Raw genomic sequence first — 24,610 nt, 5'->3', positions numbered from 1 at the left:
AGACAGCTTCCTTTGTATGATTTTAGCTTTAATTGTGCAAGGGTTTAAGTCCGTTCTGCAAAACATAAGTGTAAGGGAGTTGCTGAAAGGAATTTGTTCAAGACATTTATTACGGGAGATGGTTGTTGTGTATTAAGATAGATGTGATCAGACTTCAAGCTTATTTCCAAGGAAAATACTTCATGAAAACACAGTGGGTGGAGTTCTAAGTTAATTTTATTGCTCTACTATGAATGCCATGTGATAAATATTTAATGATGTACTTGGAAGTTTGTGCCAAGGATTTAAAAATAAATACAGTTATAGACAGAGTTGACCGTGATTTGGCCAGACTGATGTATTTCACCTGGAGTGATTAAGGTATGTGTCAACTTCAAGATATGGCCTTTTTTTGGTGTCTTAGTGGGAGAGGGAAGATTTTATGTCTGTATGAACACCTTATCGAAATCCCTGGTTTATGAATGTATTTCAGGGAACTATAGTATGGGGAACCACCAATCATTTCCTGCTGGGAATGCAAAGTTAATAAAATACATCTCATAACTGGTGAGCATTCAAGGAAAAGCAGTGCTGGCTTCATATTTTTTTAAGACGCAAGAATATTGGCTCTAGACCTTACAATAATGCTCTTGGTAGCTGATTAGGAACCACCAAACCCATCTGCCACGATTAATGATGCAGGCTAAAAAGTATCTGATCTTTGGACAGTATGTTTAGCTGATGACTCAGACATGAAGATGTCCACTTAATGGTATGTAATCTGGTTAATTAGTGAACAGATTATTCTAATTTCTTAATTTGTTATGGCAGGAAAAGTTTAAGCTGCAAGCAGTCATTACTCTCTACCGTCCTTCGTTTCTGACACACCTTAATGGTTTAAAAAAGCAAACAAACAAAAGTGTGGATTCAATAAAACAATGCTGTCTGGTTACAGCTATTTACCTTTAAACTCTAAGAACAGTAGAACCTCAGTTACGAACACCTCAGGAATGGAGGATGTTCGTAACTCTGAACAAAATGTTATGGTGGTTCTTTCAGAAGTTTAAAACTGAACATTGACTTAATACAGCTTTGAAACTTTACTATGCAGAAGAAAAATGCTGCCTTTAGCCATCTTAATTTAAATGAAACAAGCACAGAAACAGTTTCCTTAGCTTGTCAAATCTTTTTTTAAACTTCCCCCCTTTTTTAAATAGTTTACATTTACACTGTACAGTACTGTATTTGCCATGTTTGTATGTATTGTCTCTTCTGCTGCCTGACTGTGTACTTCCGGTTCCAAATGAGGCGTGTGATTGACTGGTCAGTTTGTAACTTGTGTTCATAACTCTGAGGTTTTACTATACCCAAATGAGGAGAGTAAAGTAAAATCAATAAATTTACTTAAGAGTGATTGGACCCCAAAATACAAATTACCGGAAATGGTCCCAAAACAAGAGCTGGGTGTAAACATTAGGAAATGTGGGGAAATTTAAGTCAGGATCCAAATCCTGCTTTAGGCCTATATCTAGTAACAATAGATTTTACCTCTCATGGTGGGTGGTAGCCTTTAAGGTTCCAATTTCACCTTAGATAAATTTTGTCAAGAAAAATGCCTTGATGCAAAAATGAAGGTCTTGTCTACATCCAGGGAAATAAAGAAATAACTAATCAAAGCTGTAAACACTGAAGTGTTCAGTAATCAAAATGGCTTTAAGGATAACCAGGGGAACATCATATAATTTCAAAATAACTTTTAAAATTATTGTGTAGCTAATGTATGATGTAAATTTTCTCATTGAAGTCTATCAGCTTTACACACCTTCAGTGTAGTCCTTAAATAGCTGGTGGATTACTATGCTGGCCCTGAAGTTTTCAGCGTGATTGTATTAATCAAGCGCACAGCAGCGAGAGGAGTTACTGCGGCCCAGCAGAACTAAAATAGCAGACAAATGAATTTCCTGAATTGTCATGAAGGTTTGGAAGGAGTCCAGGGTAATGGAGCCTCATAGGCTTTTTCTATATCTTGTTTTCTGATTTAAACTACCTCAAACTGTGTAAACCTATCTCTGATTGTAGGTGTTTCCCGACAGGCAATGCACACGGACACCTCTGCTTATTGTGTGTGTGTGTGTGTGTGTGTGTGTGTGTGTGTGCGCGCCTGTGCTGCTTTCATCTCCCTGTATATCTTGTTCCCTCGTGATTGTCAGCCCACAAAATACCAGTGTTGTGCCCTGCTAAAGGACTCATCCTGTACACCTCAAAACACTGAAATTGCCGTTTCAGGTCTCAGGACCATTTAAAACTCATTTCTGTTCTGTAGGGTGAATTCAACTGAACAGCACAAAGTCCCCATTGAGACTCAAGATGCATCCTTCCTATGGGTTGAATGGAATCTTAAGGTTCTAGGTTGTGAGAATGCTTTCAATTATTTCATTATTAATACCTAGTACAATAGTGCCGAGGGACCAGCCAAGAATGGAGCCCCATTGTCCAGCACTGCACAAACAGTAGTAGTTGTGCCTTTTTATTGTTTACAAAGCATTTTACTATTGTTAGTCAATTCATCTTTAGAATACTCTGTGCTTCAGTCTTCCATAGAATCAGTGTAGTAGTCCTTATCCACAAGACTGTATTTTATACTTTACATGGCCCCCATCACCATAGTATTTGAGCTTCAAGTGATTTGCCAGCTCATGCAGTAAGTCTATGGCAGAGCTGGGAACTTCTAATTCTATCCTTTGCTCTTACTAGTAGGCACAGTTCACAGTACCATAAATCGTCCTATGAAAGGACTATGTGCATGTATGTATGGAGAGGAGGTTATGAAGGGATGCCAGCGGAATTGTTCCACTTGACCTCGAACAGTATGCAAAACGCTACAGTAGATAACTGGATGACTGCTTTTTAAAAATACCATTGAATCTCTAGTGGCAGCTAAATTATATGCTCCCTGTAGAGTTAGGAAATCAGGAACTTAAGTATGTGAAGTTGCAGGCCTTCTATTCTTCCCCTGCCTCCCAAACCGAATTCCAGCTTTGCAAACTGACCCTAATTCTTTCCAGTTGTGCTGTGTGCTCTCTTTCTCCCTCCTTTCCTTTGAGGCTGTTGGTACAAAGCTGTTGCTGAAGTTATAGCACTGAATATCTATGAAACAGCTAGGAAGAAAAATCTATGGGCCTGATTCACTGTTGCCCTACAACTTAAGTAGTATTTCACACCAGAGCAATGTGAACACTTTACTTCCGCCTTGCAGTGGTGCAAATGACTACAGGCAGTTCAGGGCAATGGCAAGGCAACATCAAGAATAGCTTCAGAGCATGTCATCTTGCCATCAAATCAAATGGACAGTTCCACAAAACGGAAATACTGTCTATATCTCATGTCCTACTTAAACATTGAAACCTGTTCTCTGTACAGATATTTAGTGCTATAATAGTAATTCCACCACAGCATGTGGACAGCAAATGGATAGCAGTTTCAGAATGAAGTCTTTCTTTTTTTTCACCTTCATGAGATCTCCTCAAACCCCGGATGGAATGACATATGGCTTACAACAATGGAATTGCCATTGTTGTGAATGGGTGCTGACGGTGAGGCTTAAGGTCATATACTGCATTCAAGATCTGGAAAGACTCTAACTAAATTGTGGCTTTTAAGCCACATCCCTGTGGTGGAGGATGGTGGCACAGCTGCACCATACCTGTAGGAGCTATGAGAGGTTTTGTGACCCAGTGAGACAAAATGCATGCCAAGCTCCCAGGTGCATTGGGAAGATTGCTGCTGCTGATGCTCCACCACTCAAAGGGGTACAGCATACCTTAGTCTCCATAGCGGAGTAGCTTTACTTGCTGAATCAAAGGGCAGGGAGGCATGACCCTAGCTCTTTCCTGTTTCCTTTTCAGACTATTGACAATACTAGTTAGTCCTAAATCTCTGAGCACAAGAGCTTATACTTAACCCACCCCTTGCATAAGGAGTATAAGGTGGGGAAAAATACCTGGGCCCTCTCTCTCCTAAACACTTTTGTGTAGGATTGGCACAGTATTGTTAATCCAGAAACAGAATAACTGTAGGCCGTGAATACACACAGCTTAATGTAGCACAGTTCCTCTTGTTGGCATGCCACCATCCTCTAACTCTGTATGTATTGCATTTCCTTCCCTCCGTCCCAATACCAGAGGCTGGCTGAAATTTGTTCACCATTAACCAATTAAAGTTAAAGAAATTCAAGAACATGTTATGTATCCCTACCCCTGGTTCTATTTTGGGAACCAAAGGATGAAACTTTTTGTCATGGATTGTTTAAATGCTCTAAAACCCCACACTGTCAGTTTACTAAAGACAGTCTTGGCTGAACAATCATATCATTTAAAATTTGGCTCTTAATATGAGTCTATTGTAATATTCTTGCACTGCTTGTTCCTGGCATCCAGCTGTAGTGTAGCTCTGGGCACCCTGTAGAAAATAGTTTTGCTTTTTGTTTTTTCAGCCTGGATCAGTGATGTTAACTTGACTCGGTTTCCAATGGGAGATGAATGCTGTTTGATCTGTGTGTATTTTGTAATAGTTACCTGGTAATGTGGAAGCAGCAGTGTTACTGGCAGTGTTATTTAGTCCTTCAACGATTCCTATTTATGAAAGTTCCAGCAAACACATCAATGGCTTATTTTTTCCAGGCCGGTAAAACCAATTTTGAAGTCCATGACTGCAAAGAAAAAAATTCTCAGGGAAGGTTTAACCACTGAAATGCATTGCCTCTGTGTCCTGTCCCAGGAACCAAACATCATGCTATAGCAGTGTGATTTTTTTTTTTTAATTTTTCTTAGAAGGACCAGTTGAGGTTGACTTTTAATTATAATTATTTTTGCAATATTCAGTTTCATTTGGCTTTACTATAGCTGATTTATACAAGAAACTTGGTAGAAGGGGAGATTTTTCTTTTGCGGTAACTTCTGAATTCCAGCCTGCATTTTTCTTAAGAATCCATATCCATGGTTTTCTCCACAAATTACCTTCAGTGCAGTAGCTGAAAATGATCATTCTGTTACAGAGAATATGTGCGTACAAAAGAGGACATGAAAAGAGCAGAGAGGATTTTCTAGAGTGCTGCTTGCAATGCTGTTTCACATGTGCTATGATTGAATTGCACACTGTTTCAGTGTGAAAATCTAATTGCTTCTGTAGCATCCATTCATACTTGTCACACCAAATAAGTGGCAGTTCTTTTGAAAATGACATCTGTACTGTGCATGCAGTGCTAGAGGGCTGTGGCTCTGGTAATCACGATCTGACCAATACTTACGGCTGCCTTGTCTTTGGCAGTGTACAGCTTCTGGGTTCATCATCCGCCCTTAGCTGGCTAAACTGGATTGCACTTCTAGGAAGCATATCTGTGTCTGTGATGTGAAATATAACTTTTAAAGAGGAGCTTTATAAGGTGTTGTTTATAAAGGTGATATCCTTTATAATATTGTCATAAGGGTGTTATGCCAGGCACAATATCAGATGACTTCTTCATTTTGATGGAAAGTTTTAGGCATCTGGCTGAGATTCACCCAATAGTGTTGCTATCAAAGTCCTTACCCCCAGCTATCCCTTTTCCTGCTATCACAGAGAGTTAAACAGACCAGAAGACACATGTGTAAAAGTTGACATTGACTGTGATTAATCTTGCTTTGGAATTTGCTGTTGCTCTCTCCTAACATGTAGGTTCCTAGCCCCACAGAATTTGCAGCAGAAATGAGGGCTGTAGAATGGGCATTCCCCCCCTTTTCAGACTAAGAGCTATAGTAGTTGACAATCAAGTCCTACAGTATGTGAAATATTGGGAGAGTCCTACTTGGTTGTGAGTATTATGCATTCCTAAAGCTGTCTGTCAGCAAGACTGGTAGGGTATACCTACACTGTAATTAGACACCTGTGGCTGGCTTGTGCCAGCTGACTCAGGCTAAGGACCTCTGGCTAAGGGGCTGTTGAACTGTGGTATAGACACTCAGGCTGGAGCCTAGGCTCTGGGAACCTCCCACCTTGCAGAGTCCCAGAGCCCAGGTTACAACCCAAGCCTGGATGTCTACACTGCAGTTAAACAGCCCCTTAGCCTGAGTTGCATTAGCTGGCACAGGCCAGCCATGGGTGTCTAACAGCAATGTAGATATACCCTTGGTTTTTGTTCTGAATGTTGATAGCCAATGTTAGAAATGATGAGTGTTTGTTTGGATATGGAAAGGCATACAGGTATGTACTTAGGGTAGCTTGTCTTTTGATTATGGAAATGCTTGAGGTACTAAAGTTATCTATCCAATTCAAGGCCTTTTTTAACCAAATGGTAATAAAAGTCCTTGAAAATAGACGGGGAGAGGATAGTTGTGGGAACTAATTTCAGCAAAGCTTGTAGCTTTCCCTAGAATCCCAAGAAAGTGACTTCCCTCCAACTTTTGTTTTGAGAAACCATCTCACAATGCTTGCTAGCAGTAAAAAAAAAAGATGAAATGTTTGCCCTGATGTTAGGGGGAAAAACAATTAGCCCTTGCTCTCACCCCTCTAGGTGCTTGATTCGACTCTAGGATCCCACAGAGTTCTAGATTCAGAGTCCAATCTACACAGGCATCTTTTATTGGTGTACAGAAATACAGCTCGAGCTGGGTGCCTCCGGAGAGGGACCCCGCCCCTCAGAAATTGCAAGCAATTATACCCTTTACAGTTGGTAACACCGCCCTCGCCCATGTCCAAAGTCCAATCCCCTAATTTGAGTAGGGGTCTCTGCTCTTTCCCATTGGACAGTTCTGTTGCTGAGTGGACAGTCCGTTGCCGGGTTCTGGATTTGCTCCGGGAGACAGTCAGTCCTCCTCCTTGCTTTCTTTTTTATCTTCAGTGATAATGGGCAGTCTCAGCAGGTTTTGTAGCTGCTTCTTCAGCATTCCTCTCAGGTCAGCTTGACCTCGGCCTAAGGCTTCAACTACTTTAATCACTTATGCTAAGTTAGTAACTTATGCTAAGTTAAGAACAAACTTATTGAACATTCATATAAAATAGCATATAAGCACTTTTTTATAACACCTGAGTACCTTATGAAATATGGGCTATTTGACTTTCTGTGTATAACCATCCTTCCTTCCCAGAAAAAACTGATATCTAAAACAAAGTCTTTATTACTGCTTTACATAGGAATGTGGTAGGTGACATTGTTTGAATTTCAGAGGGGTAGGCCAATTTCAGAGCAGTAGGCCAATTGAAGGCCAGTTTAGTCAGGGTACGTAAAATGATAAATGGACACAAATCAGGCATCAGGAATGGTAACATGCAAAAGCCAGTAGGAGAACACTTCAGTTTCCCTGGACACTCAATAACAGATTTAAAAGTAGCCATTCTTCAACAAAAAAAACTTCAAAAACAAACTTTAAAGAGAAACTGCAGAACTACAATTCATTTGCAAACTTAACACCATCAATTTGGGCTTGAATAGGGACTGGGAGTGGCTGGCTCACTACAAATGCAACTTTCCCTCTCTTGGTATTGATACCTCCTCAACAATTATTGTCAGGGGACCACATCCACCCTGACTAAATTGGCCTTCAACATTGGTTCTCCGCTTGTAAGGTTACTCCCTTCTCTTCGCGCGTGTGTGTGTGTGTGTGTGTGTGTGTCTCTCTCTCTCTCTCTCTCTGCCTGTATCTGTAACTTTCACTCCATGCATCTGAAGAAGTGGGTTTTTTACCCACAGAAGCTTATGGCCAGATAAATCTGTTGGTCTTTAAGGTGTCACCAGACGCCTCATTGTTTTTGTTTGAGTTGAGCATAGAAAAGTTTTTTATTTGGATTACTTCAACATGCATTTCATTTCACCCTACAGGTGCATGCATGTTGGAGCACTACTAAAGCATACAAAATACATTTAGAATATGGGCTCTCTTCACCTGGGATGTCATTCTATGTCAGCATTAAAACTGCTTACCCCGTTCAACCTACTTGTATGCTCTGTAATACATAGCCTTTTCAAGAGACAGGAGGAGGGAGAGGGTTGGAGGGAGGATGCCTTGAAGGTGAACTGACTTTGGCTCTCTCAAACCAAGGTGGGAAATAAGTTAAAGGACCCAACACTGAAAATGTCCTTCTATCAAAGCGCTGCTTGTTAACACAGAAAGGCTGGCTCAGGAGCCTCCACTTACCTCCTTTGTTGTTTTCTCACAGAGAGAGAGCGAGAGAGACAGACATGTTGTGATGGGTTCGGTCACAGAGATCCCCTTGGGACTGTCACCTGATATGCTGAAGTTACCTCTGAGCTCGTTTTCCACTGCTAGCTTGGGACTCCAGAACCCTACCTTGTTGAGCCAGACATGCTAGTCTGCTGCAGCACAGACCCAGGTCTGGTCCACACCCCCAAAGCTGCAGACTTTAACCAAAAACTGCTCAGCAGGTCACCTATCTCCAGCACCCAGACACCGAGTTCCCAATGGGATCCAAACCCCAGATAAATCCAGTTTACTCTATATAAAGCTTATACAGGGTAAACTCATAAATTGTCCGCCCTCTATAACACTGATGGAGAGTGATGCACAGCTGTTTGCTCCCCAAGGTATTAATCACTTACTCTGGGTTTACTAATAAACAAAATTAATTTTATTAAGTAAAAAAAGTAGGATTTAAGTGGTTTCAAGTAATAACAGACAGAACAACGTAAGTTACCAAGCAAAGTAAAACAAAAGATGCAAGTCTAAGCCTAATACATTTAAGAAACTGAATACAGGTAAATCTCACCCTCAGATGTTCCAATCTTCTTTCACAGACTAGACTCCTTAGTCTGGGCCCAATCCTTTCCCCTGTACAGTTCTTGTTAGTTCCAGCTCAGGTGGTAACTAGGGGATTCCTCATGTCTGGCAGCCCCCTTTGTTCTGTTCCGCCCCCTTTTATATCTTTGGCACAATGTGGGAATCTTTTGTCTCTCTCTGGGTTCGCACCCTTCCTTCTAAATGGAAAAACACCAGGTTTAAGATGGATTCCAGTATCATGTGACATATTCACATGTCCTGTGAGACTTCATTACCCACTGGCTGGCATCCACTATACAGGAAGGCTTACAAGTAAACAGAGCCATTTACAACCAGTTGTCCTAGTTAATGGGAGCCATCAAGATTCCAAGCCACCATTAATGGCCCACACTTTGCATAGTTACAATAGGACTTCATAGAGTAATACTTCATATTTCTAGCTTCAGATACAAGAATGATACATTCATACAAATAAGATGAAAACACTCAGTAGATGATAAGCTTTGTAATGATACCTTAGAGATCTTTTGCATAAAGCATATTCCAGTTACATTATGTTTACACTCATAAGCATATTTCCATAAACATATGGAGTGAAATGTTACACATGGTCTCTGATAGTGTACTCAAGGCAGCTGAAGCGTTTAAAGACATAATGGTCCTCAAATGCATCACTGATCACAAGTGTAGCATAGGCTGCTTATGTTCTGCACTAGCTGAAGCTTTTGAAAAGTCTAGCATTGTATCCCCTTATAAGTGGTTTTTACACTAATCCAGTGGTTTGCAAACTTTTTCAATTGCGGACCCCTACAAATTTTTGAATGGCAATGCAGACACATTTGGAAATCTTAGACCTAGTCTGTGGACCCCCAGGGGTCTGTGGACCACAGTTGAAAACCACTGCACCAATCCGTTCCTGAGATGACCGAAAAATGGATCAGTGTAGCAAGGTTCAAAGCTGAAAGAAAGGATGTAAACGCCTATCCAAGAGAATTTGCTGTAAGTATGGCTAAAGGTGAGGGGCACTTTATGAGCTGCTTCTTAATCTGATACTGGCTGAGGTATTTTCTCATAAACCCGACTCTTTATTTTTTACATCACTTTTTGTGCAATGTTAGAAGCTGATTCTAATATGAATGCTGAATATCCAGATAACACACATTCTGGATGTTACATGAGTATATGTGTGATCCCTGGCTCCTTTACCGGTGAATCCCTCATCCCATCTCTCTCCTTCTCTTCTTGCAGCAACAGCATTTAGCAGGGAGTGCTGCTCATCGTCTTGGGACCATGCCGCATATCTGTTCTCTAAGTGGGTCTTATTGCATTCAGCAAATTATCTGGTTTTGATGTGAAATCCTAAATCTATCCCTGTTCATTTGAAATTAGGCCTATGTTCAGTTGGCTGTGAGTGAAGTGAAGGCTGTTCTGAATTGGTTGTGAAACTCAAAACCATTGAGTTTCCTGTAGTTTCACGAGTCTTTGCAAACAGCAGAACTCTAGATGACTGTAATGTTACTTTTTGCTACATTCAGCAACGCATCATTGAAGCCAAAAATCAGGGTGTGGGGTGGAAGGCATGACAGTCAATAAATCCAAAACTATAAACACTTTGGCACAATAAACAGCATTCACTATTTATTTAAACTTCTTGTAACCATCATATCTGAATGCATACGCAAGTGTAATCGGTTCAAGCAGCGTGTAGAAATACAAAGTAGTTAGGCTTGGCAGAATATGATTTTTAGTCACTTAGGTGGATAATACCTGTTTTGTTTTTGAGTACTTTTAATTTTTTAATTTAAATTTTCAGTTTTAGGAAATTATGGAGGGGTCAGATGACTATTTAATAACAAACATTGAAAGTAAAAAAGTTAAAGCTTTATAACCGTGAAAACACAAGTTATCAACATCCCATGTCAAATATAAAAAGTAAATTTCCTTAAATCACATTTAGTTCTCGGGCAGCATTTTTTTGATCTTGCTAAACTTTGATTATTATCGGAAATATTCTTTTGTTGGTTTGTGTACGTGAAGTGAAATTGGCATTACTGATTTGAAAAAAATCTAATCCTTCAAACCTTAAGAAAAGTCCACAGTCTTGGATTTAGGTATTTTTATGTGTAACTTCATTGTACTATGCATTTATCTAATAGGCTGTAGTCCTAAAAAGCTGCTTTGCTAATTATAACAATACCACTGCAATCAATAGCTAAGAGTCAGAGTTCAAATACAAGACAAAAGGTGGTTGGGACATTGGCAAGATTCAAGCTGCAAATTGAAACCTTACATTATTCTAGCTAATTTGGATTGAAATTCTATAGCCAAATGTTTAAAACTCTCTTACCCAAACAGTACTAAGGACAAATTGGAAAGGTACATAAAATTGTAAAGCTGCAGATCAAACAAGTTGAAATGTGAGACTTATCAGAGAAAATGCATTTACACTATACTTAAAAGCAGAATAACTTGCTTTGGGGAGAAAACAGCCTTCTAGAAAGCTGGTTTTAGTTAAAAGCTAGGTCTGATATTTTGTGGCAGAGACCACACTTAAATCTTGCAAGGGAAGAGGTCTGAATTATTTTAGAGAGAGAGGTCTGATTTTAGAAATAGTATTGATAACTAGATCCCAAATGTAATTTGCTGCTATAAGTCACTAACAAACAGGTGTGTGAGTAATTGAGTATACTTTTGTACAGTGCCTAGCATAATGGGGCCTGGCCTGGATTTTGCTCCTTTCTGTTGCTGCTTGGCCATTGCTGGATTTCAGGGGCTGAAGCTCAGGCTCTGAAACCCAGCAAAGTGGGAACATCTGCTTGGCTATTTTTAGTGCCATAGCATGAGCCTGAGTCTGTAGACCCGAGCTCTGAGACTCACTGCTGCGGGATTGTTTTTTTTTTTTGTTTTTGTTTTGCAGGTTAGACATACCTTTAGAGTACTGCCCACTCATGGCTCTTCTTTTGGCAAAGTGGAGGTCAAGGAAAAACTCTCTGAATCACCAGAGAGCTTAAAGATTTCCCAGAGTTCACCAGATTGGGAAGATCACCTTCTTGCATGCACAATTAGTCTGTTCTAATGCAATATGACTCAAGCCAGTGCGTTAAAGACTAATGAGGCACGAAACGTACTGTACATCGTGTTTATCCATTTCACAAGATACATAGCCAGGCCTCATCGTCGCTGAGTGGCTCTGATTCGTGCTGGGGTAACGTCACTGAAATCAATGCAAACAACTTGGAATAATGTAGTGGTGAATCAGGCTCATGATTTTTAATTTGACAATCTTTCTTTGAGCACACAGTTAACGTTAATTTTATAATGCATAATCTATACAACTCAGCTCTGCTCTGTTCTCTTACTTTTGTATCTCAAATGTGAAATTTCAGAACTACTAACTATAGTCTGTAACCTATCATTTAAATCAGCTTCTGTACCAGATGACTGGAGGACAGCTAATGTGATGCCAGTTTTTAAAAAGGGCTCCAGAGGTGATCCCGGCAATTACAGGCCTGTAAGCCTGACTTCAGTACCAGGCAAACTGGTTGAAACTATAATAAAGAACAATATTGTCAGACATGTATAGATGAACATAATTTGTTGAAGAGTCAACATGGTTTTAGTAAAGGGAAATCAGCCTCACCAATCTACTAGAATTCTTTGAGGGGGTCAACAAGCATGTGGACCAAGGGGATCCAGTGGATATAGTGTACTTAGATTTTCAGAAAGCCTTTGACAAAGTCCCTCACCAAAGGCTCTTACTTTGTGTAAGCTGCCACGGGATAAGAAGGAAGGTCCTCTCATGGACTGGTAATTGGTTAAAAGATAGGGAACAAAGGGTAGGTATAAATGGTCAGTTTTCAGAATGGAGAGAGGTAAATAGTGGTGTCCCTGAGGGGTCTGTTCTGGGACCAGTCCTATTCAACAGATTCATAAATGATCTGGAAAAAGGGGTAAACAGTGAGGTGGCAAAATTTGCAGATGATACAAAATTACTAAAGATAGTTAAGACCCAGGCAGACTGTAAAGAGCTTCAAAGGGATCTCTCAAAACTGGGTGACTGGGCAACAAAATGGCAGACGAAATTTCATGTTGATAAATGCAAAGTAATGCACATTGGAAAGCATAATCCCAACTATACATATAAAATGATGGGGTCTAAATTAGCTGTTACCCCTCAAGAAAGAAATCTTGGAGTCGTGGATAATTCTCTGAAAATATCCACTCAGTGTGCGGCCGCAGTCAAAAAAGCGAACAGAATGCTGGGAATAATTAAGAAAGGGATAGATAATAGGACAGAAAATATCATGTTGCCGCTATATAAATCCAATGTACGCCCACATCTTGAATACCTTGTGCAGATCTGGTCACCCTATCTCAAAAAAGGTATATTGAAATTGAAAAAGGTTCAGAAAAGGGCAACAAAAATTATTAGGGGTATGGCACAGCTTCCATATGAGGAGAGATTAATAAGACTGGGACTTTTCAGCTTGGAAAAGAGACCGCTAAGGGGAGATATGATTGAGGTCTATAAAATCATGACTGGTATAGAGAAAGTAGAATCCATAGAATATCAGGGTTGGAAGGGACCTCAGGAGGTCATCTAGTCCAACCCGCTGCTCAAAGCAGGACCAATCCCCAATTAAATCATCCCAGCCAGGGCTTTGTCAAGCCTGACCTTAAAAACTTCTAAGGAAGGAGATTCCACCACCTCCCTAGGTAACGCATTCCAGTGTTTCACCACCCTCCTAGTGAAAAAGTTTTGCCTAATATCCAACCTAAACCTCCCCCACTGCAACTTGAGACCATTACTCTTTGTTCTGTCATCAGCTACCACTGAGAACAGTCTAGATCCATCATCTTTGGAACCCCCTTTCAGATAGTTGAAAGCAGCTATCAAATCCCCCCTCATTCTTCTCTTCTGCAGACTAAACAATCCCAGTTCCCTCAGCCTCTCCTCATAAGTCATGTGTTCCAGTCCCCTAATCATTTTTGTTGCCCTCCGCTGGACTCTTTCCAATTTTTCCACATCCTTCTCGTAGTGTGGGGCCCAAAACTGGACACAGTACTCCAGATGAGTCCTCACCAATGTCGAATAGAGGGGAACGATCACGTCGCTCGATCTGCTGGCAGTGCCCCTACGTATACATCCCAAAATGCCATTGGTCTTCTTGGCAACAAGGGCACATTGTTGACTCATATCCAGCTTCTTGTCCACTGTAACCCCTAGGTCCTTTTCTGCAGAACTGCTGCCGAGCCATTCTGTCCCTAGTCTGTAGCGGTGCATGGGGTTCTTCCATCCCAAGTGCAGGACTCTGCACTTGTCCTTGTTGAACCTCCTTAGATTTTTTTTGGCCCAATCCTCTAATTTGTCTAGGGCCCTCTGTATCCTATCCCTACCCTCCAGCGTATCTATCTCTCCTCCCAGTTTAGTGTCATCTGCAAACTTGCTGAGGGTGCAATCCACACCATCCTCCAGATCATTTATGAAGATATTGAACAAAACCGGCCTGAGGACCGACCCTTAGGGCACTCCACTTGATACCGGCTGCCAACTAGACATGGAGCCATTGATCACTACCCGTTGAGCCCGACAATCTAGCCAACTTTCTATCCATTTTATAGTCCATTCATCCAGCCCATAGTTCTTTAACTTGCTGGCAAGAATACTGTGGGATCCCATGTCAAAAGCTTTGCTAAAGTCAAAGTAGATAAGAAAGTATTGTTTACTACTTCTCATAACACAAGAACTAGGGATGACCAAATGAAATTAATAGGCAGCAGGTTTAAAACAATTAAAAGGAAGTATTTCTTCACACAATGCACAGTCAACCTGTGGAACTCCTTGCCAGAAGATGTTGTGAAGGCCAAGACCAAAACAGGGTTCAAAAAAGAACTAGATAAATTCATGGAGGATAGGTCCATCAATGGTTATTAGCCAAGATGGCCAGGAATGGTGTCCCCAGCCTCTGTTTGCCAGAACCTGGGAATGAGAGACAGGGGATGGATCACTTGATGATTATCTGTTCTGTTCATTCCCTCTGGGGCACCTGGCACTGGCCACTGTTGGAAGACAGGATACTGGGCTAGATGGACTTTTGGTCTGATCCAGTAGGGACATTCTTATGTGAATCTCTCTACTAATCCTTGTATAAAAGGGGGCGAGGGGTGAGGAATTTGTATCAACAATTCTGCCTAGTTTTAATAAAGCTAGCAACTAACTTTAGAAACATTTGCTTTGGATTTATTGCCTTATTGTATTCTTTTCCTTTTGCCAAACTCTTCTCTTAACCCATTAGAATTTGGATTTCCCAGCTGTCTGCCAGCATTGCAGAAATGGTATTACTTCTCTAAACACTTCCCTCCAGAGGCTTGTATGTTGTCAGAATTCTCTGATGATGAATTTGTAGATGACTAGTGAATTCAGTAGGTTTAAGTAGACTGGACTGACTGGCCTCATAAGCATAAATGTACTCTTTTGTGAGTGGCAGCTCACACTTTCCTTTAGTCTCAGCCTCACAGCTTAACATTTAATCACTGTCCTTGTGGCTTTGGTGTCTATTGCATATTCAGCAACTACCTCTGTTTTGATTCTTTTTTGTGCTAATTTCTTAAGGCTCCTTTTGCTCTTGAACATAATACCTGATGGATTGAGGGATATTTAGAGGCTTCCAAACCTCTAAGTAGTCTCAAAACTTTAATCTCTGAAAGATGGGGAAACTTTCTGATGAGAAAAACAGGTAACTGTCCAAGCCTGTTGAAGCGTTGAGCTAGGAAGGCCAAGCTGCCCAGATTTAGTGGTCTGGTTTTTTTCTTTGTGTAGAGTCCCTTCAGACTGCAGCTAGATTTTCTTTTCACAGATAACTTTAAAATCTTAGTAATAAGAGTTTGCAGTAAGTTTTGTGGTTAATTCAGATTCAAACATTCTCCAGTGAAGTGAGGTCTGTGGGTTTTCATCCTACTTGGGATGGACTCAGACCTGTCAGTCATTTGCAGCAGCTAGGCTCCTCCACTAAATATCCTGCCAATTTGTTTCTGCCTTCATAGAAGCAGGTGGGCTAATCAGAGCTTCCTGGTACAATACTTCAGGTTATCTATGGCAAAATTACCCCAAAAGCATATTTTCTTTTTCTCATTTGGGCCTTAAATAAATTGAGGAACAAGAGTGAAAGGCTAAGACAAGCAAAGTTGAGTATTTTTTTGATCCAATTTCCCAATGATCCTTTGTAGTTGTCTCTTTGAGGTAGTGGGGCAGTGCACAATTGCGGCCTTGGGTAGAAAAGAGCATAGAAAAGAAGTATGCCTAAAAAGGCAGCTGAGAAGAACTGCTTCTTGCCCCTCATTCTGTGTATGGATTGGGACTTGTACCCTTGTGGTGTGGCATTGGCCACAGTGACTTTGCATAGTCTTTCCTCCCTTAGCTCTGACTCAGATACAGAAGCTGTAGAGAAGTTGGTCTCTAGTCAGAACAACTCAAACTGACTTGTCCTAAGAACTGGGACTGGAACTCCCAAATTCCTACTACTGTATTGATCTCCTGCTCAATCCAGTAACCCACACTGACTCTGCAAACTGAATGAATATGGAGACTAGGATGGCAGACAACTTTCTACTGATTTTTCCCATTTTCATTTTGGGATGCATGTGGACAGAGTACACCAGAATGTTAGATTTAATATACATAGGTATATTCTGTGAGGTTACAGCTGGAATTCCATCATGAATACAGGAAAACATGTGAACTACTTTTACGGGGGAATTTTTATTCCCTTACATGAATGAATGAAAAATCTCATCAGTTTTCTGGAAAAGAATTAGCAAGTGTCCACATAAGGCATCAACTGGATAAAATTAATCTCTGATGTGACTCCACTGATTTCTTAAGAATAATATCTGTGCATTAATGAGGTCACTACAAATTTGCATTAAGTTGTTTAAGCTCCTGCTAGTACTAGCCTGGCTTTGATACTCACTGATTCTGAGAAATGTCATCTCGGCACTTTTATTTTATATTTGCAATGGCCTTGTCTGAAAGAGACACATTTAAGCAAGATGACAACTTTAAAAAGCTCAGAATTGTGCAGAAATGACATTTCCTTGTACCAGGATATGAAAAATCTTTGTACACGATGATGCTGTGACTAGAGTTGCCAACTTTCTAATAGCAGAAAGTCGAACACTCTTGCCCTGCCTGCTGCCCCACCCCTGCCCCAAGGCCCTGCCACTGCCATGCCCCTTCTTCAAGGCCCCGTCCCGTTCATTGCATCCCCCCTTCCTCCATTGCTTGCTCTCCTCCACCCTCAGTCGCTCATTTTCAGTGGGCTAGAGCAGGGGGTTGGGGTGCGGGCTCTGGGGTGGGGCCAGGGATGAGGGGTTTGGCGTGTAGGAGGAGGCTCCAGGATGGGGACAAGGGGTTTGGAGTGCAGGGGCGACTCAGGGTTGGGGTGGGGGCTCCAGGAAGGAGTTTGGGTGCGGGAGGAGGCTTAGGACTGGGACATGGGTTTGGGGTCTGGGAGGGAGTTTGGATGGGTGTGGGAGGGGGTTGGGGTGTGGGATGCGGGTTCCAGGCAGGAGTTTGGGTGCAGGAGGGGGCTCAGGGCTGGGGTAGGTGGTTGCAGTTCCTGGACAATGGGAGCTGTGGAGCTGGCGCTCGTGGCGGGGGCAGTGCATGGAGCCCCGGTGTTTGCTCCTACCCCTAGGAGCTGGAGGGACATACTGGCCGCTTTCGGGGAGCCAGGCGGATGCAGGTAGGGAACCTGCCAGCCCCACACCAACGGGACTTTTAATGGCCCAGTCGGTGCTAACCAGAGCCACCAGCTGTGATGCTGACAGACTAGCTCAGATCAGAGCAATAGGCCATTTCACTTGTGTATGAATATAAAAAAAGTTAAATTTATTTGTGTTAATTTAGATCAAAGGAAATTTGAATAATATTGTCTTCATTTATCTGTAACATGTTGAGCACTATCGCATTACTTACTTAATCCTAGATCAAAAGTGTGTGTTAGTAGTAAGATAAGAATTTACTTGATGTGTAAACTGCATGAAAACTAATGAAGTATTACTTGTATTGTTTTCACTTATCTAACCCTATTATAATATAATGGCAGTCAATTGAATTATGTATATCCTTGTAATTAAATAACCCATTAAATGCAGATGATGGGGGATGTAAATGAAGAAAAAGCTAATTTCAAAGCAAGGGCCCTTAAACAGCAATGGGAATTCACAAACTGTCCGCATTGTTTATTTGTCGGAAAGAGCGATAGGGGTGAAGACACTGTTCAGATTATAGATCCTGCTCACAGAAGACAAATACTGGTTTAAGGGAATGATCCTGTATCTCTGAACTGTTTTGGATTCTAACAGGGTGAAATACTGAACAAGTGGACAGAGATCCCCAGAATTACACTGAGTAACCTTGAGGAACGTTTGGAAATCTAGCAAATTACTACAACTCTGTTAACATTTTTGACTTACAAACTTGGACTCACCTGTTCATGTATTTTACCTGCTTTAACCTCTCAATAATGCTCATCCCTTTTTTCTTAGAATGATAGGGGCATAAGGGAATGCAAGGACCATCTAGTCTAGCCACTTGCCAAGATGCAGGATTTGTTGTGTCTCAACCATCCAAGATAGATGGCTATCCAGCCTCATTTTGAAAACCACCAGTGAAGACACTTTCACAATCTCCCAAGGCAGTCTGATCCATTTTCCTATTGTTCTTATGGTTAGGAAGTTTTTCCTGAGATTTAATCTAAATCTGCTATGCTGTAGTTTGAACCCATTGTCTCTTGTCCTGCCTCTGTGGCAAAAAGAGAACAACTTTTCTACATCTTTTTTATGGAATCCTTTTAAATATTTGAAGACCACTATCATATTCTCCCTTAAATCATCTTTTCCAAATTAAACATACCCAGTTCCTTCAGCCTTTGCTCACATGGCTTGCATTCCATCCCTTTGATCATCTTCGTTGCTTGCCTCTGGGTCCTTTCCAGTTTCTCTGTATCCTTTCTATACATTTGTGACCAAAACTGGACACAATACTCCAGCTGAGGCCTAACCAGCATTGAGTGGAGCAGTATTATCACCTCCCATGACCTGCATGCTATGTCTCCATTAATTCAATCTAAAGTTGTATTTGTGGGGTTGGGTGTTTTTGTTTTTTTGTTTGGTGTGGTTTTTTTTTTTTTTTTTTTGCAGCATTGAATTGCTGACTCAGTTGAGATAGTGGTCTACCACAACCCCAAGATCCTTCTCAGCAGTGCTGCTGCCAATCCAGTTTTCCCCCATTTGTATCAGTGCATTTGGTTTTTCTTCCCTAAGTGTAGCACCTTACATTATCTTTGAATTTCATTTTGTTGTCTGTAGCCCAGTTAGCTAATAAACCTTAGTTAGTTTACTAGAGAAACTGGCTTCAGCATTGTCTTTGGTGGTATCTGGAGGTACAAATTTAACCTGGGGTAAGTGACTGGCCATTTGGAGTTGGGAGTAACCTAATGTGATGTGATTTTTGGTACAGTGACCAATATCAAAAAGTCTAGTTTGTCTGGGCAGCAAGATGTGCTGGAGAGCCTAAGGGGACTGTTTGACTCCATGGTGAGACTAATCTAGGGGTACGCATTTTGTTACTGGCTTGGTGAAATCTAATTATAGAATATGCCACTAGTTTGGGGGTGTCTTTGCTGTTTTCTGACAGTCTGACCTGAAATTGGCACACTCAGTTGTGAGCTACTCTAGACAGTGTGGCAGATTGTATTAAAGGATATGTTGACACTGTCAACTTTGAGCAAACAAATATGCTTGAAGGAAAATTTGCACATTTAAATTCTAATAATAATATCCATTAACTGCAAGTCTATTAAAACTAACAAAGTAACTCCAGAAAATGTCTGTAAAAATGCCTTATAGAGAATATATGATTGTGATGAGGTTTCAACGTTTTATTGGCACTTGTTTAGGATGACTTGCATAACTCACAAGTGGCAAAGTCTTGAATTACACAGTGCAGCCATGCTGATATCTCTAGATCACACCATACCAAATCCATTATCTAATCTAACCTATGGTCAGTAAGGTTTTTCAGCTATAGGTTCTATTGTACTGGGGTGACAAGCAGCTCATTCACTTGATTTGATTTGGATGGATGGAGAGTGAAATTCTAGCCTGGGATCCTTAACTCTTAGGCTTCCATTTCTCAGGCAAATTTTCCTCCTAAAGATCTTAACAAAAAGTTACTTCTGCTTGTTACTGCTAAAGAAATTAAGTCACTGTTAGTCATGTAAAGGATGGGGGGGGGGGTTCTATAAATGACTTGAGTTTTAGTAAGATATAGTTAGGCTTGGAAGGATTAGATGTTTATTGGTAATTGTTGGTGAACATTGATTTTAACACACACACACACACACACACACACACACACACACACACACACACACACACACACACACACACACACACACACACACACACACACACACACGAAAAATGTTTCCTTTGATTTTAATCATCAAAATTTACAGATAGGCAAAGTAAGAAAAATACTGCATAAGAACTAATTAGAGTTTGATTTAAGGATATTTACTTTCAATATTTTGACGTGGGATATTGACAGGGTTTTTGTGTGTTTTAACTGTTTTAAAGCTTTAACTTTATACTCTCAACATATGCTGTCATTAAATAATTCTTACCCCCCTTTCCCCCCCCCCCATGCCTGACCACGCCATAATTTCCTGCAGCTGGGGAATTTTAAATAGAAAAGTGAAAAAATGCTTAAACTTTGATATTATCTGCTGAAATTATTATTATTTTTTAAAGAATTCTGTCAAGTCTAGGTTTAGTAGGGACATCAATAATAGCAACAGAGTCCTGCTCCCAGTTGGAGAATTTGAGACTTGCCTCATAGGACTGTATATTCTCAACTGTAGTTCTGCTTCAGTGTTGGGATTTTTGCATTTGAGACATGCACATTTTGGAAGTGTTGCATTTTTTTAGCCATATAGCTCCCATTTAACTAATGGGAATTGTGTGGTGCCTGAAACCTCAGCAGCTCTGTCAAGCTTTACTCCACAGAGGAGTAGTTTGTTTTCTTGGCATGAGGAGGAACTGCTAGCATAGTTGGCTTTCAAGAATAGAAACAAATGTGGTTGAAAAGACAAATATAATTGGACTGTCTTTAGAGGGCTCTAGCTTGGGAGGCTAATGTTTACTTAGTTTTTTATTGTGGGCTGGGAGAGCATGTTAGCTTGAACTCTGCTTCCTGAACTCATCTTGTTCCAGGGTTGTGACCCTTCTGCCAAACAAGATTTTTAGTTATCATTTGTAATCCGAAGCAGTGTGCAAGACTGCAGTCTAGTGTGATTTCGCTCTTCAATTCCAGCAGACTCAGAACTTCTTGTATTGCTTTCTACACCCTTGTCTGAGATTCAGTTGCACTAAATATCTTTCTTTCCCGTTGCGTACTAATATTCTTAAAGCACTGATGGCATTCAGCATTTGAATCCCTTACTGAGTAAGAATTGCACTTGCCTAGATGTAGCAGGAGATTGAAATTAGCATGCTGTTACTCTGCTCTGCATACTTTTGGTAGGAATATATCATCCACTGTATTGTGATTAGAAAAGGAGTACTTGTGGCACCTTGGAGACTAACCAATTTATTTGAGCATAAGCTTTCGTGAGCTACAGCTCACTTCATCGGATGCATACTGTGGAAAGTGTAGAAGATCTTTTTTTATGCTTTGTGTGTATAAAAAGATCTTCTACACTTTCCACAGTATGCATCCGATGAAGTGAGCTGTAGCTCACGAAAGCTTATGCTCAAATAAATTGGTTAGTCTCTAAGGTGCCACAAGTACTCCTTTTTCTTTTTGCAAATACAGACTAACACGGCTGTTATTCTGAAACCTGTATTGTGATTGACAGTGTGATGTCACTTTGACAAATATGCTGTTTTGGGACTAATTTCGCTTTCAAAGAATAAACAGATACTGCTTCTAATATGGGCTACAGCGAGCAGAGAATACCCTTAAGACTCTTTGGATATTCAACCGTGATCCTTACCAGCTATTTCTGATGGTTGTGGGTAGGGTGACCAGATAGCAAGTGTAAAAAATCGGGATGGGGGGTAATACGTGTCTATATAAGAAAAAGCCCCCAAAATCGGGACTGTCCCTATAAAATCGGGACTGTCCCTATAAAATCGGGACATCTGGTCTCCCTAGTTGTGGAAGTCCAAGATCCTATGACTCTCTGAAAAATAAGGGATAATTTGGGTGAATCTGCTATCAGATCCCTCTTTAAATACTTTGTCTCCAATAAAACTGTTACTCCTCAGCATATGGGACCAGATTTCCAAGAAATGGTGTCTGATTATACGTGTGCAAACACCTGCGTGCACACTTCTTGAGTACTAACATTTACACAGGCATTGGACTTTGCATGTTTAAATTATTTCACAGGCTGTTCTCTGTCAGCTTCATAGAGGTGTTCATGCTTAAGTGTGTCTGCAGATGTTTGTGGGTCAGCATGAGAGGCTGGGATGAAACCCATCTGACAATCTAACCCAAATAGCTGTTGCTTACTCTGTCTCCCTACCAAGTCAACAGTAATCCCCCACTTTTATTCTGCCTCCCTGAGGTTTAATGGGTGATGTCAACCTTTCAAAAAAATATTGGTTATGGTGAGAAAATAGGACAAGCAATGGTGTAAGAAACTCTCAGCAGTGGGGAAATATTTCCTGCTACATAGGTCCATTTGGAATTAAAAAGTTGGCAGAAGTTAATGGATATGATTTGGATATGAGATCAGAATTGTGGTTATAATGCAGTATAACTCAGGGCTCAGAATTGGAGACGTCATTTCCGGCCTAACACTACCACCCTTAATCATACTGGGCCGTTACCTGACCCAGGCCCTGATTCAGCAAGGTACCTACACTGAAGCACATAAGTAGACCCTTGACTTCTGTGACATTATTTAATAAAAGGCTCCATTCTACCACCCTTATGCAGACTAAAAATTAATATGCTGAGAAAAATGGTAGTCTAACATATCCTAATCTTAGCATCTACTTGTAACATAAAGGCAAGTAACTCTTTGAAATACTGTAAAAATGCAATAAAATGCAGGTACTGCATGTCATACATATTACAAAAAAGTCTCTAAACTATGGGGCTAATACTTTGCACTTCAGGATCACTTTCTGTCCAAGGATATCAAAGCATTGTAAACACACGAACAAATTAATCCTCCCAATACCTTCTAGACAGATGAGTTGGGGCTTTGTGTTTGCAGGGAGAGGAGTTATAGTTTGGGTGAAGGTGTCTCCTGTACTGCTGAGATGGGTTATCATGTTGTATGTGTACTCATGCACAATAGGAGCAAATGGCATTGCAATTACTCATTATTTACATCAGTGTAAGAGAGAAGTTTCACTTCCTGTGTGTTTAAGAAATATTATAAATCAGAACAGATGCATAACAGTACATAAACTATCACATCTTACTACTTATTTTAACACTTATGGGCCATAAAGTGTAGAGTAACCCAGTATTAAATATGCATAGCCAGGTGTACCACACTTCAGGAGGAAAAGTAATGGACAGGTTGGATTGGTGTTTTAATATAAGAAATTAAAAACTCAGCCAGTTACAGGTAGCACCGTTATATAAAGGAAAAAGAATCTAAACAAACTGAACATTCTCTTACACTGTATGAATTGAAATCTTTGGTGACCACACTTGTAAATTCTTACAATGTGTTGTGCTTATGTATTGTGCTTAAAGTAAGCACATGTTGGGATTACTGATGGTGTGCTTTCATCAGGGAAAGAAGTGGCTAAACATTTCAGGGAGGGGGAGGATTTCCCAAGAGCAAAGGATAAATTGTAGGAAATAAGAGAATTATTAAAAGCAGAATAATCCTGTTAACTTTTTCTGGAAATTGGTTGCTGCTGGGAAAACCGATGTATCGCATTATATCAGGAAGCAGATTGGTAATATAGTGTGCATATATAAAATATATGATGAGTTACTCATCATCCCAGAAGATAGAGGTACTAACAATGTATGGAATTTCATGACTTACCTTGGGATCGTGACTGTAGTTCAAAAAAGCAAAGGAAACATTTCTGTCACAAAACATGGTTCCTTTTTTCTTTGAGGACTGAAATCTACTATAATCTGTTCCCCTAGTCACAAATCTGCAACAGATATGAACTTCAGATAATCCAAGAGCCCTGCAATTTATGCAGGGGTATTATTGTTTTCCTCTTATTCAGAAAGAGTCAACTTTAGAATAAAAATCCCTTGGGTACTCAAAGAAAGGTAATTAAATTCAGGTTGTCAGCATTTGAGCCACTGCTTTGCAGACCCACCTAGTTCCCCTGGGACAGCACAGAACTGAGCTGATAGCCTTTGTTCTTTGAGTAAATACAGTACCAATTTTTCCAAGAAGTTCTTGCTGGGCTGAAATAATTGGTCAAGAAAGGACTAATGTTTTTAAACGGTAGACAAATAAAAATTCCCCTAAGATTAATGTTTTATAAAAACACAAGTTGTTAATCTGTCAAAGTAAGGAATATAATGAGAATCATCAAATTATAATGGCATCCAGGGTTGTGTCAAATGTTCAACCTTGCTGCAAATCTACGGAAAACTACCTTTTAAACCAAACATGGCATGACTTTCAACTTTCAGTCGTTCAAGGGCCAAATTCACCAATGCTGTAAAATACAATAAGGTATCACTAATTATTTTCGTGATCATCTATATCATAACTCAACTATTTTTCCTTTCTTATGTCTACTTTATTTGTATACCACTTTTTTTTCTTGCTTTTAGTTTGGTTCGCATGAGTGAAGCA

At 40.4% G+C, this 24,610-nt stretch overlaps 1 protein-coding gene across 1 annotated transcript in view; it reads left to right on the top strand.

Annotated features, from left to right (window-relative positions):
- The window catches only part of FBXL7 (F-box and leucine rich repeat protein 7), a 321,349-nt gene that overhangs the window by 70,672 nt on the left and 226,067 nt on the right, over positions 1-24,610 (top strand). The window lies entirely within an intron of this gene.

This window comes from Natator depressus, chromosome 2, assembly GCF_965152275.1.
Source record: "Natator depressus isolate rNatDep1 chromosome 2, rNatDep2.hap1, whole genome shotgun sequence".
Lineage (NCBI taxonomy): Eukaryota > Metazoa > Chordata > Testudines > Cheloniidae > Natator > Natator depressus.
This window is presented reverse-complemented; position numbering and strand designations above follow the sequence as displayed.